Raw genomic sequence first — 15,652 nt, 5'->3', positions numbered from 1 at the left:
AAATTAGATCAATGTTAATGCAAATGTGAGAAGAAGACTAAGACAGGATTGGAAGGGAACAGGAGGGCTGAAAGGATTTTCAGTTTGAAACCCTAAGTGGGTGCCTAGGAATTTTTGGGTTTGTTTTTTGTTTTTTTTTTTTGGAAGCACACATGGTGGTTCATGATTTTCACAAACGAGTATTCATAAAATGAGAAAATAGCATGACTACTCAATTTTGGCAACTGGACATGAACATGAGATAATGTATGTAGCAGAGCAAGAAAGCTGAATCCCAAGGCAGCAGTGAGTGAAGCTGAAGGTGATTTGATTTGCACCCAGACTGTAGCACCAATTAGCTTGGAAAGCAGAGGGAGGGCGCTACAATTGCAAACTGAGTCACTCCACCTAGCCAGAAATCTACAGAGATTCATGAAAATTCAACTTCTGCAGTACCCAGGACATGAAGGGCAAGGGAAGTTGCCTGCATTGAAGGGTAGAGTTTGCAGCTATAATAATGGTCGGCATATTAAAAAAAATCTTATCAAATACACACTAGTACTATTATTAATGCTATAAAGGATTTTCCAAGGAAAAGAGCTGTACAGGAACAGAGAAGTAATCTCAGGTTACAGCATGGCTCAGCTATCAGTAGTGTTTCCATTCTTCAGGTAACGTCACTGAATATTGATTTTACCCAAATGTCAATATTGGAGGAAATGTAGGAGATAATCAGGATGAGAGAGGAAGCTGGATAAGAATGTTGACATTTAATTTCCTCCAAACCTTCTCTAGGGAGATGATAGATAATGCTAAAATTAAAGAATCAAGGTAATATAAAAATTTACTTTAGGTAGATTTTAAAAAAGATTTATTTTTATTGTAAAGTCAGATATGCAGAGAGGAGAAGAGACAGAGAGGAAGATCTTTCATCTGCTGATTCACTCCCCAGGCGGCCGCAATGGCTGAAGCTGAGTCAATCCCAAGCCAGGGGCCTGGAGCCTCTTCCAGGTCTCCCATGTGGGTGCAGGGTCCCAAGCCTTTGGCCATCCTCAACTGCTTTCCCAGGCCACAGGCAGGAAGCTGGATGGGAAGCAGGGCTGCCAGGATTAGAACTGGTGCCCATATGTGATTCCAGCACGTCCTAGGCAAGTACTTTATCCGCTAGGCTATCACGCTGGGCCCTCAAAATTTAAAGAATGAAGATAAACATACAAATTATTATTTGGAAAGATTATTTACTTAATTCGTTTGGCAGAGATTTTTTTTTAAAGATTTATTTATTTTATTACAAAGTCAGATACACAGAGAGGAGGAGAGACAGAGGAAGATCCTCCGTCTGATGATTCACTCCCCAAGTGAGCCGCAATGGCCGGTGCTGTGCCAATCTGAAGCCGGGAACCAGGAACCTCTTCCGGGTCTCCCACGCGGGTGCAGGGTCCCAAAGCTTTGGGCCGTCCTTGACTGCTTTCCCAGGCCACAAGCAGGGAGCTGGATGGGAAGTGGGGCTGCTGGGATTAGAACAGGTGCCCATATGGGATCCCGGCGCATTCAAGGCGAGGACTTTAGCCGCTAGACCAGGCCGCCAGGCCCCGTTTGGCAGAGATCTTATACCTACTGTTTCATGTTTCAAATGCTCACAAAGGGAACTGGGCCAGGCTGAAGCCAAGAGCCTCAACCTCAACATAAGTCTCCCACGTGGCTGGCAGGGATCCAACTATGGAGACAGCATCATTGCTCCCAAGGGAGAGTGTTAGTAGGAAGCTGGGATCAGAAGCAGAGCAACAACTGGAACCCAGACACTCTCAGATGGGAGGCGGAGCTGGCATCCTAGCTGTTAGGCCAAATGCCCTCTGGGTGGGGGGGACATTTTTTTAAAGCACCAGAAGTGGTAACTTCAAAAGGGTGAAAAACATCTTTCATTTTTGTAGTAAGTGCCTAAGATTGTTTGACTTTAACTATAAGCAATATAATTTGATGTCATTTAGAATTCTATTTTAAAAGTTATGAAGGTGTTATATAAACTGACCTTTGGAAAATACTAGCTTGGGAGACTTTTAAGCTCTAACAGCCTGGGAATTGATCTAAAAAAATAGTCAGGGGTTGGTGTTGCAGCACTGTACCTGGGGAGGCAGCAGAAGATGGTCCGAAAACTTGGTTCCTACCACCCATGTGGGAGTTAGGATGGGACTCTTCCAAATAGGTAAACATATATCTTTTTTTTTAGTGAATTACCATTCTCTGTTGCCTTTTATTTGTAGTCACAATAACCAGGCGGCTTAAGTCACAGGCATTTATTCTTTCAATTATTGGGGGAGGAAAGTGATATGGAGGATTTAAAAAATGGGAACATTACAGATTTTTATAAACCATGACTGAAATCTACCTGTGCTACCTATAAGAATGATTAGGAACTCATTTTTAAAAATGTATATTTGTTTATTGAAAGGCACTGAGAGAGACACAGGAAAAGAGACTGATTTTCCATCTGCTAGTTCATTCCTCCCAAGATCACAACAGTCAGATCTGGCCAGACAAAGCCCAGGAACCAGGAATCCAAGTACCGAGGCAGAAATCCTTTGCCTTTTCAAGGGCATTAGCAGGGAGCTGGATTCTTAACCAATACTCTGTCTCCCCTTCATTCTATAATTCTGCCTTTTTAAAAGTTTTTTTTTTAAAAGATTCATTTATTTTTATTGGACAGGCAGATTTACACAGAAAAGGAAAGACAGATTTTCCATCACCTGAGTTACTTCCCAAATGGCCACAACAGCTGAAGCTGAGTAGATCCAAAGCCAGGCGCCCTCTTCCAGGTGTTCCTGGATGTGGGTGCAGAGTCCCGAGGCTTTAGGCTGTCCTCTGCTACTTTCCCAGGCCACAAGCAGGAAGCTGGATGGGAAGTGCAGCAACTGAGACATGAACTGGTGCCCATATGGGATCCAGGCACTTGGAGGTAGAGGTTTATTCAACTGAGCCATCATACCAGGCCTTCTTTAAACTTTTTTTTAAAAAAGATTTATTTATTTTTATTACAAAGTCGGATATACAGAGAGGAGGAGAGACAGAGAAGAAGATCTTCCATCTGATGATTCACTCCCCAAGTGAGCCGCAATGGCTGGTGCTGTGCCAATCCGAAGCCGGGAACCAGGAACCTCTTCCGGGTCTCCCACGCGGGTGCAGGATCCCAAAGCTTTGGGCCGTCCTCAACTTCCTTCCCAGGCCACAAGCAGGGAGCTGGATGGGAAGTGGAGCTTCCGTGATTAGAACCGGCGCCCATATGGGATCCTGGCGTGTTCAAGGCGAGGACTTTAGCTGCTGGACCAGGCCACCACGCCGCCAGCCCCTAAACTTTTTTTTTTTTTAAGATTTATTTACTTATTTTATTAGGAAATTAGAGTTACACAGAGAGATGAGAGACAGAGAAAAAGAGAGAGATCTCTTCTATGGGCTGGTTCACTCTCCAAATGGCCACAGCGACTCAGACCTGACTGGCCAACTGAGACTATGAGCTAGGAATGAGCTTTTTTCTGGGTCTCCCACAAGGGTACAGGGACTCGAACACTTGGCCATTTTCCACTGCTTTTCCAGGCACAGTCGCTGGAAGTTGGATCTGAAGCAGAGTAACTGGGACACAAACTGGTGCCCATATGGGATGCCAGAGCTTCAGGCGGCGTTTTAATCCATTGCACCACAGTGCCAGTCCCTTCCACAAACTTTCTGAAGGTCCCGTGGATATTCTTATTGTGGGATCTTGATTTTCTTGGAATTTTTGAAAGCATAAGTCCTTTCACTTCATGTTTCTTCTACTTCAGGACTTTGATCTTATCTGGAATAATCCCAGGTTGCTCTATGTCTTGGGAACAGGATCCAACTTGTTTTGGAGCAAATTAATAAGATAGCATGAGATGGGAAAGAGATTCCAAGAGGACTGTTCTGAAGGGGCCTGAGGTTCATCTGGGTGGTTTGACCAGAAGGTCTCACACAGCAGCCTCTCACACAGCAGCCTCCTCCTTCTGTCCCAGGAGGGGGCTGAGCTCAGTGTCAAAGGCACAGCAAGAGACAGGCTGTCAGGCATAGAGGGCTCCACTGCTGTTTCCCTGCTTTAGTAACCGTCGCCACTTTCAGAGGTTCTCTCAGTTCTTGGAGAGAAAAAAAAGTTCAGGAAAGCAACAATATGTTTCTTAAAGGTAGTTTAACCTTTTTGCCAACAAATTCAACCTTGTATAATGAGAAGCATGCCATTGACTGCTATGTGCCCCTGTTTTAGATGGAAAACATATACATTTATGGATCAGTTGCTTCTAAAATGAGGTGTTGGCACCTAATGACATATAAGACCATTCTTTAGAACAACCTTTGTCCTCTAGGACAAAAATATTGAAACTTAGATTTATTTGGGGTGAAAGTAAGATAAAGATTAAGCTTTATTTAATAAATGGATTGACACTGGTCTCTTGCAGCCCATATGTTAGTGGGCAGGTATGCTGAATAATAGAGCAGGGATTTATAGCACTGGCTGCTCCACTTCTGACCTAGCTCCCAACTAATGTCCCTGGGGAAAGCAGTGGACGATGACCCCAGTGCTTGGGCCCCCATCACCCACATGCGAGACTCAGATGAAGTTCTGGGCTTCCGCCTTTAGGCTGGTCTAGACCTAGTCATTGCAGCCATCTAGGGAGTGGACCAATGAATGGAAGATATCTCCTCTCTCTCTCTGTCTCTGTGTCTTTCCTTCTTTCTCTGAAACCCTGCCTTTCAAATAAATAAATCTTCTCAAAAAAAAAATAGGTAACAAAACACAAGTCAACAGCAAACGTATAGTAGAGCAGCTACCTCTTGAGGTACCTGTTACAAGACGTAAGACCTAGTTAAGCAGATGAATCAAGAACATTAAGAAGAGAGGAGGGATAGTTTTTGTTTCTCATTCTGTTGTTATTTCTATTTTTTGTAAATAGTTTTTATTTCTTTTATTTTTATTTATTCATTTATTTATTTCTTTTGGAAAGTCAGATATGCAATGCGGAGGAGAGGCAGAGAGAATAAAACCTGGCATCCTTTGATTCATCCCCAAAGCAGCCACAACAACCAGAGCTGCGCCTTTCTGAAGCCAGGAGCTTCTTCCGGGTCTCCCACGCGGGTGCAGGGTCCCAAAGCTTTGGGCCATCCTCAACTGCTTTCCCAGGCCATAAGCAGGGAGCTGGATGGGAAGCATGGCCTGCCGGGATTAGAACCAGCGCCCATATAGGATCCCGGCAATGTGCAAGGTGAGGACTTTAGCCACTAGGCTACTGTGCTGGGCCCAATATTCTTAATATATACAATTTGCTAACACAGTTTTACATATAGATAACTTTATAAAGAGAGAAACATCTCATGATCAAGGGTGTTCAAACCTCTTTACTTATTTGCTTTTTACTAATGGATTGTGTTATCAAAACAATTTGGAGATCACTGTGAAATGAAGGTAAACTCAAGCAAAAAGGGTGCTCAATTATTTCTACAAATTCACAAAGCAAATGAGTGAGAGCCAGAAATAAGTTCTGCCTTTCTCAAGTCCCAACCATAGCCAGTTCTCACCTTTCCAAGCCTCTAATTCTCCAACCTGCCACCTTCTTAAAATACTATTTCTAATATTATATGTGAATTCAATACATGAGACTGCAAAATAATGCTGAGGAAAGAATTAAAATGCTGCAATCAGACAGCAGCAGGAGGTAGCAAGGCCCCATAACTTTCCAGATGTGTAATTTTCAGAGCTTCCATTTTCTCACCTGTCCAATGGGGGCAAATGACCTCACAGAGCTGTTATGAGGAGTGAATAGCCTCATAAATACAAAGTCTCTGCTCCTCCCCATTGTCACTGTTATATTTTAAATAATTTACTGTCTCTCCTTGACTCTATAATTCTGCCTTTTTTTTTAAAGATTTATTCATTTTATTACAGCCAGATATACACAGAGGAGGAGAGACAGAGAGGAAGACCTTCCATCCGATGATTCACTCCCCAAGTGAGCCGCAATGGCTGGTGCGCGCCGATCCGAAGCCAGGAACCTGGAATCTCTTCCGGGTCTCCCACGCGGGTGCAGCGTCCCAATGCATTGGGCCGTCCTCAACTGCTTTCCCAGGCCACAAGCAAGGAGCTGGATGGGAAGTGGAGCTGCCGGGATTAGAACCGGCGCCCATATGGGATCCCGGGGCTTTCAAGGCGAGGACTTTAGCCACTAGGCCACGCCACCGGGCCCAGTTCTGCCTTTTTAAAAAGATTTTTAAAAAAGATCCATTTGTTTTTATTGGACAGGCAGATTTACAGCAAGAAGGAATGACAGAAAGATCTTCCACCTGCTGGCTCACTCCCCAGATGGCTGCAGCTGCCGGAACTTAGCCTATCCAAAACCAGGAGTTAGGAGCTTCTTCCGGGTCCCCCACATGCGTACAGGGTCCAAGACATGGGCTGTCCTCTGCTGCTTTCCCAGGCCACAAGTAGGGAGCTGGATAGGAAGTGGAGCAGCCGGGACACGAACTGGAACCCATATGGAATCCCTGCATTTTCAAGGCAGAGGATTAGCCAACTGAGCCTTTCCTCTGAGACCCTATATTTTAATTAAACATTATGAAATTGAACTCTGGAGGGTGGGTCAAGTAGTTGCACAAGTCAGAAATCTTGCAGAAATGAATCATTTCTTCTGCACACAGTGTTCTTCCGGAACCCGAAAAAGCCACGCCGAACTTTTCCCATTACTCAACAGCAAGTTCCTCCAGGAGACTTCATGCTGCCACAGACAGTGCGCACTTTGCAGAGCTCTCTTGGCAAAGCTAATGGACCATGTTACTAGGAGACTAAATCCTGAAACCATGTCCCCTATGGGACTCCTAGAGGTGGCAGTTTGACAAAGTAGGCAGTGCATAGATATCATTTTGCATTTATTGTAACAAATGCTTATATAATACAAGCTACAAAAAGTAAAATGCAACAAGCCATCTTGGCTGGTGGGGACATCTAGGAGAATCTGTGACTACACGAGGGGTGGAGTTTTGTTTGGGAAGCCCCTATAAGCAGGTGTTTCAGAAAATAATGTAAATGTAAGGTTCTTACAACTAAAACGACTAGGCTTTACAGAGGATGGCTCATCCAAGCAGGCATTTTGATGGCAGAAAAACATGTAAAAAGATGCTCAACATGGTTAGTCAATAGGACATTCAAATTAAAACCACAATCAGATATCACCACTCAGCTTTGAGGATGGCTTTAAAAAGGAAAAAAATAAAAAACAGAAAGTAAAAAACAAGTAACAACTACCTGAGAACACCAAGTGCTAATAAGGTTGACATCTCATGATTTATTGATAAAAAATTCAAAACTCTGCACCTGCCATACAACCCAGCAGTCTTACTCTTGGATATTTACCCAAGTAATCTGAATGTTCGTGCTTTCTCCAGATCTCCACAGGGATGTTTACAATAGCTTTACTCAGAATCTTCACCTTAAATCGGGAACTGTCCAGGTGTCTGGTGAATGGTTACAGGAACCATGCGAGGTCCATACGCAGGAATAGCACTCCAGACTGAACAGCAGTGAGCTGATGATTTACATAGCAATTTGGATGAAACTTGAATATTAACATGGCTAAAAAGAGGTCAGAACAAAGGGCTACATATTCTGTGGTTCCATTTATTTTATATGCTTAAAAGAAAAAGCCCTACATAAAACAGGGAGCTGGGGACAGAACAAGAATCACCTAAAAAAGGGCAGCATGAAAGAATTTGGGGGGCAACAGAAGCGTCTTATATGGCCCCATGGTGATGAATATACAACATCATGCATTTGTCAAAATCTACACACTTGTATAGCCCAAAGAATGAATTTTACTATAAACAAGTAAAAAAAAAAATCCATCAGGTAATGAGAGACCTAAAGTGAAATTCAGATCCTGTCAATGACAATGATAACCTGTACTGAAGAAGTAGCAAAAAAAGCAGCCAACTGAAGCTGCTTTGGAAGATAGTGTCTTGAGTGGATAAGGATTAATGGCAAAACAACAACAACAACAACAACAACAAAAAAAAAAAACCTACTGTGCTCCATTACTGTTCTCCAGTAGGTAAATTTGTCTCTCACAGAGTGTGAGTTAGTAATTAAAAATGCGTGACCATGTTGTAGATAGTGCCAGCCAGGTTTCTCACTGTTGGAAAAAGAAGTCACCAATAAGCAAAAGAATAGTAGAATGAAATCTGATGTCTTAGGATAGTTACTGTATGTTTATGTGGATGTTTTTTATTTTTAAGATTTATTTATTTTTATTGAGAAGTCAGATTTACAGAGAAAAGGAGAGACAGAAAGATTTTCCATTTGCTGATTCACTCCCCAAGTGGTAATAATAGATGAAGCCAATCCAAAGCCAGGAACCAGGAGCACCTTCTGGTCTCCCATGGGGGTGCAGGATCCCAAAACTTTGGACCATCCTCTACTGCTTTCCCAGGCCACAAGCAGGGAGCTGGATGGGAAGTGATGCAGCTGGGACATGAACTGCTGGCCATATGGAAGCTGGTGCTTGAAGAGGGAATATTAGCCAATCAAGCCATCGTGCCAGGCCCTATGTGGGTAATTTTAAAATACATTCCAATATATAAATAAGTTAGGGCTTTTCAGTGTTGGCACTCTGAACATACTGAGCTGGATAATTCCTTAGTATAAGAGGTTGTCCTATGCTTAGTAACATCCTTTATCTTTATTCACAGGATGCCAGCAGCAGTGTCTCCCTGAGTTGCAACATTCCAAATGTATCCAGATTTGTCAATCTTTATTGAGGTGACAGTAGGGCATGAAGTGGGGTGGCAAAAAGCTCAGCTTGAGAGCTACTGAGTCGGCTATACGCAGCAGTAAACATGGATGTGTGTGTGTGTGTGTGTGTGTGTGTGTGTGTGCCTACACCATTATTTCTTAGTTCTGTTCAGTGAGAAGCCCTACAAACAGTGACACCCCGGTAATGATGAGCTCACCTCCCATGCAGATCTTGATTTCTCAATACTATTCTTCAAAAAGACAAATTATAGCTCCTTAGAGAAATGGTTGGTTCCAGAGTTAGGGTGGGAAAAACATAAATTGAGCTTGAAACATTTTGTGGGCAACATAACAAGGAAGAGTTCAAGGGAAAACAAAACAAAACAAAAACCAACCAGGATGGTGGCTTGATGAAAGCTGAGAAAACTTACAATAGCCAAAAGCTGGAATAATTTGAGTGACATAATAAATAACAATTACAGTGAATTATAATGCAAAGAACAAGACAAATACCCATGAGTCTAGAGTGTTGAATTTCAACAAATGGAAGAGAAAGGACAGTTGTTCCTTCCAGAAGAATTTAAATTAACAAATATAAAAGGAGGAAAGGAAACCACTAGAGGTATTAGAATACCACAGAAATAACTGCCACAGGCAAGATTTTCTCATGGATGGTAAAACTGGGGTGGGGTTGGAAGTTTAAAGAGAAACAGACATTTAGAGAAACATGTCAGGTATGACCTTATCCGCACGAGCAGGGTTAGCATCACTGACAATAAGACATGCTAGCCATGTGTATTGCCTAATACCACACCAAGAAGGGCGTCCCACCCATGAGAGTCCTCCCCCAGAGCTACAGCCACAAGTTAACCAGAAGAAAACATCAGACTCAATTTGAAGGACATTCTACATGTCTAACATGTACTCTTTACAACTGTCAAGGTTATAAAGTAGAAGAAAATATAACAGATTGGAAGAGACTAAGGAGATATGCCAACTAAATGCAGTGTTAGATGTCAGGCTAGAACAAGGGCAACAATGAAAGACTGGAAAAAAATCCAGGTAAACTCTGTGGTTAGCAGTACTGTATCCATACACAGAAGACTGGCCCTTGACCCTCTAACTCCTATCTTTCACCCTGCACAAAATTCAACTCAAAATGAATCAAATATATAAATAAAATCTCTGAAGCTATGAAATTTCTAGAAAGACTGTAAGAGAAACACCTTGACACACTGACATAAGCAATAATTTTTTTGGAGAGGATCCTAGAGTCAGACAAGAAAAGCAAAACCAAACAAATGGAATGATACCAAACTGGGAAGCTTCTTTGTGCAGCAAGGGAAACAACTAACAGAGTGAAGAAACGAGCAACAGAATGGGTTTGCAAACTACATATTTGACGAAGGATTAGTATTTGGAAGCTACAAAGAATAACAACTGAAATTCAAAGAATCCAGTTAATAAACGAGTAAAGGGTTTGAATAGACATTTCTCAGAGGAAGAAATAGAGATGGCTGACACATATGAAGAAACAATGTTACTAGCCATCAGAGAAATGCATAATATGAAAGATATGAAATGAAATAATATGAAATATCATCTCCCTCCAGTTAGAATGCCTAGTGTCAGAAAGAAAGAAAGAGAGAGACCTTATGCTCTTGGCAGGAATGTAGATCAGCACAGCCACTATGGAAAACATTATAGAGATTTCTCAAAAAGCCTGAAATTAATCCACCTGTGAGTTAGCTATCCTATTTCTGGAGATGTATTTCTCCTTCAAGTGCCAACTTCCTATATGGGTGCTGGTTCATGTCTCAGCTGCTCCACTTCCCATCCAGCTCTTTGCTTGTGGCCTGGGAATGCCATGAAGGATGGCCCAGTTCCTTGGCACCCTGTGCCCATGTGGGAGACCCAGAAGAAACTCTTGGCTTCTGGCTTTGGATCAGCTCAGCTCTGGCTGTTGTGGCCAGTTAGAGGGTGAAGCAGCGGAAGGAGAATATTTCTGTCTCTCTATAGATTTGCCTTCCCAATAACAATAAGTAAATAAGTCTTTAAAAAAAGAGACTATCTTCCCAAACCATGAGACTCAGCACACTCCTAAACCAAGGCGGACTACTGCCTGACAAGTAGCTCAGAAACTCCTGAGATTTCCAATCCAGTCCTCAACAGTTTGGTTCTGGTGTATTTCCAGCCTCAAGCTAGAGCCCTCTGCATCCTCTGGTTTCTGTACAAACGCATCATGCACTTTTCACTGCTCCCTACATAGGCATTTATGTGCGCACCTGTGTCCTTATTCCTTAACCTAGACACACCCACTCCCACCCTACCACCATCACTGCTCATTCTAGCATCAAACTCCTGTGCAAGTTCTATCTGGCCCAAAGACATACTCATACTGTGAATACAAAGCTTTGTGCTACCCTATGCCCATGTGCTGCTTGCTCTTTTGTTGTCCACTTAAATTCATTTTTCAGTATTTTGATGGGTGGCTTGTGTCTTATACAAGTTAAACTTCTGGAGGACCAAGTCTGTTGTCAGCTTTTTTTCAGGGCTTTGCACCCGGTGGGTGGGTTCACGAAGACTTAATGAATACATGGATTAGCATTTAGTGAAGAATTCACTAGGAAATGGTGGACACTCAGCTATGTCTTCTCTCTAGCCACGATTTCACTGAGATGTGCAAGAAAACATATCCCAAGAACTTGTCACTTCTTTCATGTTAGTTTTTAAACTTTTAAATTGATTTGAGAGGGGTTTGGAGAGGAGGGGGGGAGGCAAAGAGACAGATTTCCCATCCACAGCTTCAGTGTCTGTAACAACCAGAGCTCAACCCAGATTTCCTATATGGGTGGTAGAGACTCAAGTACTTAAGCCACCACCTGCTGCCTCTCAGGATGTACATTGGAAGGAAGCAGGACTCAAGAGTGGCACTGGGACTCCAACCTAAAAAGCATTCTAATATTTGGTGGAGGCAGCCTGCTATTAATGTCAATTTCTAAAACGAAATATGGGTTAATGTAGCAGTCATGTTGAGAAATAAGACAGATACACTTAGATAACAAAATGGTGATTTAAATTGTTTTTTTCAAATGACATTCTGAACCTCAATTGGTAAAACAATTCCTTAACTAGTACAGAATTGAAGTTTCCTAGTTTATAATAGGATTAATGTGGTAATGTGTTACATAACTGTGTTTAAAACAGGGAGGTTGGGAAGAACCACCAAAAAGGTTGCCTAATATGAGAGCAGTTTTGACATTAGTATCCAATAGTAGAGTACATGAATTTGATTCCCAGTACTAGCTCATGAGTCTAGCTTCCTGCCAGTACAGACCCTGGGAGGCTACAGCAGTAGTTCAAGAAATCAGGGTTCTTGTGATCCATGTGAGAGACCTGGACTGACTTGCTAGCTCTAAGCTTTGACTCCAGATATTGTAAATATTTGAGGAAATGAAACCGTAGACTGGAGCTCTTTCTGTCTTGCTCTTTCTCTTTCTTGCCTTTTGACTGTCAAATAAACACAATTTAATAAAAAAAGAAGCCTGCCTAAAGTTAACTGAAGGTTATTATAAAAATAGTAATAAATAATAAAAAAATCAAAAACTCCCTAAATCTTCACCAGTTGGGAACTTATGGGTGTATCCTACCTATAATGCTATAATATAATCAGTATTATTGGTTGTAATATTGTAAATAAATCAATACTTCAAAATTCTGATACTTCAATACTTTGTGTAAATCTTTTAATACTAATATGGAATTATTATCAATATGTCTAAGTTGGTTCTTGTAAAGACTAATCACCAGCAAATTCGACAGCTTTTATGACAAAGCAAGGGTATAGATTAGAATTCAAGCCCTACAATGCATTTCATTTGATTATAGAGCCATTAATTAGTTATAAAACAGGGGCTGTATGTAGCTCATTGGGTAAAAAGTTGCTTACAATGATGTCATTCCATATGAGTGCCAGTCCTGGCTGCTCCACTTACGATTTGGCTTCCTGCTAATGAGCCTGACAAAGAAGATGGTCCAAGTACTTGGGCCCCAGCCACCCACTTGAGAAATCCAGATGGATTTGTAGGCTCCTGTCTTTGGCTTGGCCCAATATTGCCCATTGCGGCAATTCGGAAAGTAAGACAGTGAGTGGAAGATCTCTGTCTCTTTCTGAGATCTCTTTCTCAGTCTTTACTTCTCTTGCCCTAACTCTGCCTTTCTATAAAAGGAAAATAGCATTCACATTTGTAGGTCAGTCTATGGACTTGTGAATGGCCACAGACCTACCACCCAGAGCTGTTTGGGGATATTGTGAGGCCTCCACCCTTACAGTAGAAATGAATGCTTAAACCATTTCACTTCTGAGTGATACATTGTTTTTCTTCCAAAACAACAACAAAAGACAATTCTTGATGCTTTAAGCTGAAACAGAATCTGACCTAGTGGCAAGCACGGCAAACAGCAATTGCCATGTAAGGTGCCCATTTGGCCTTGTTCAGATGGGAGCCCCTGCTCAGGCACTACATCCAGCTCCAAGGAAGAGAACAATACAAGTATTTCAAACAGATGAGTTTTTGAGTAAATGATGTCACCAGCAGAGAAAACGGCCAACTTGACTAGACAAGCACTTCAGCTGCCAGTTTGTAAGCTTTCCCAGAGCCCCCAGCAACCCTGACAACCATGAGTTGGCTTGTCTTCAGAGAAGGACTCCTTGATGGCTAACAGTGTCTCAAGGGGCAGCAAATGGGGAAAGAGCACTTATAACTTGTACACAGAACATTCTGAAAGCAGTAGTGATCTATTGCCCAATAGAGCCCTGGATTTTTCAATTACAGTTGGGAGGTGAACTAATCATTAGTAAAGAGATACAGATAGAGGTGTCTCTGGGTCTGTTTTAGCAAGTCAGTGCTACTCATTTAAAGGCAATATACCGCATTAAAAAAAAAAAACCACCTGAACAAGGCTTGAAAGTTATTGTGCCATAAGTAGATTAAGCTAATTTGTCTATACTTTTGTTTATCCTTTCATTGATTTAGTAAATTATTTCTTCAAAGATAACACAAGGAGAAGCTTCAGCCAAATTTAATTATCCACAGATTCCCAAATTCAGCTACTCAAATTATAATAGGAAAATTATTTGCTGAATTACACATTGGATTCTTTCAGAGGCTTCTACATACTTATTTGTGGTATCTATCTTCCTCGTCACCTCACATTTTACTAAATCTCTGACTTCTGAGTCTTCAGTTTTTCTGCTGATCCTTTGTTCCTGTAAAATGTTCTCCTTTTAAGTCCTCTAGAAATCTCACTGCCAATGGCACCAATCTTCACTGCTTCTGGTGTATCCAAAGTGTTGTGGTTCCTCCCAAATGTGTATGCCCAGCAAATCAACTCAGCCTTTTGTTTTCAACAGTGCTGATCAGAAGTGTTGAGCACTCTCCCTTTCTATGTAAATCTGCATTTTCAATAAAAATAAATAAATCTTTTTTAAAAAATGCCAGTCTGAATACTGGCTGGGCCCTCAGTTTTCTACTGAGATGCTTGCCTGCTTTATCAGGGTATCCTTTCCACTGATTTTGACTGGCATACCTATTGCTAATCTGTTTCCTGCCTGAATTCTTTTTTGCATGAAGTCAAGAAGCTTTGAGCAGCCATCTCTGGCGACGGGTCTGCTTTCTGAGCTTCTGTTTCCCATTGGCAGAAAGCAAGCAGTGAAGTGCACCGAGTTCTGACTTTCCACTGTGCTGTGAGGAGAAGCACCTGGGAGCAGTTGCTGTGACTTACAAGCCATTTTTAGCTCAACCAGAAAAGGATGATGTGAATCCTGAGAAATACAACTCCCTGAGTGCCCATAAGACTCGTGTAATCATCTCACTTCCTGGAGAGATTAGAAATTTGTGGTTTAAAAACAAAAAGTCATGGGGCCAGCATTGTGATGTGGTGCATAAAGCTACCTCATGTAGCGCTGGCATCCCATATGGGCACTGCTTTGAGTTCTGGATGTTCCATTTCTGATCCAGCTCCTGCTAATATGCCCGGAAAGCAGCAGAGGATGCTCAGGTTCTTTGGGTCCCTGCACCATATGGGAGACCCACAGGAAGCTCCTGGCTCCTGGCTTCAGAACTGCCCAGCTCCAGCCATTCAACCATTTAGGGAGAGAACTAGCAGATAGATGGAAGATCTCAAACTCTCTCTCTCCCTTCTCTCTCCCTCTCTTTAGGTAATACTGACTTAAAAATAACCAATAAGTCTTAAAAATTCACAAAATAAACAAGAAGTATTGAGATACAATCCTATGGTCAAAGTTGTTGTTTTTTTTTTTTTTTTTAAGCTTGGGGTGGCATTTATCCTAGCTGTTGAAATACTGATTAAGATACCCATGTGCCATATCAGAGTGCCCAGGTTCAAGTCACAGCTCCCTTCTGGCTTCTGACTCCAACTTCCTGCTACTGCAGCCCTGGGAAGCTGCAGTGATGGCTCAGGTGACTGAGTTCATGCCAGCCACATGGGAGGCCTGGATTGAGCTCCTTAGTCCAGTCCTGGCTGGCATGGCATTTGAGAAGTGATCCAGTTGATGGAAACTTTTCTATCACTCCGTATCTCAAATGGAGCTAAGTCAGTATTTTCTTTCATAGCAAAAGAAAAATTAAAAAGCAATACTAGAAACAGTGTGTTGTGAGGTGAAAAAAAAGTAAATGAGAATGAAAAAATGTTGCTTACATTTTAAAAACATTAAGCCATGACATGATTATGCTGGAGCACAAAGGCTTTCCCTGGTTTTTTACTAACTGGCCCCGTGATTCAGACCTGCTGACAACCCCAGCCGCTTCCAATGATGCTGGCCCCCTTGCTTCCCAGCATTGTCCAAGGCAGACACACTCATTGGTATGGATG

The 15,652-nt window shown here is 42.1% G+C and overlaps 1 long non-coding RNA gene across 2 annotated transcripts in view; it reads right to left on the bottom strand.

Moving 5' to 3' along the window:
• The window catches only part of LOC131481566 (uncharacterized), a 95,718-nt gene that overhangs the window by 12,483 nt on the left and 67,583 nt on the right, over positions 1 to 15,652 (bottom strand). The gene's annotated exons all lie outside the window — the stretch shown is intronic.

The sequence above is a fragment of the Ochotona princeps genome, chromosome 12 (assembly GCF_030435755.1).
Source record: "Ochotona princeps isolate mOchPri1 chromosome 12, mOchPri1.hap1, whole genome shotgun sequence".
Taxonomy (NCBI): Eukaryota; Metazoa; Chordata; class Mammalia; order Lagomorpha; family Ochotonidae; genus Ochotona; species Ochotona princeps.
Note: the sequence above shows the minus strand (reverse complement) of the source record. Positions and strands in the feature narration are given on the sequence as shown.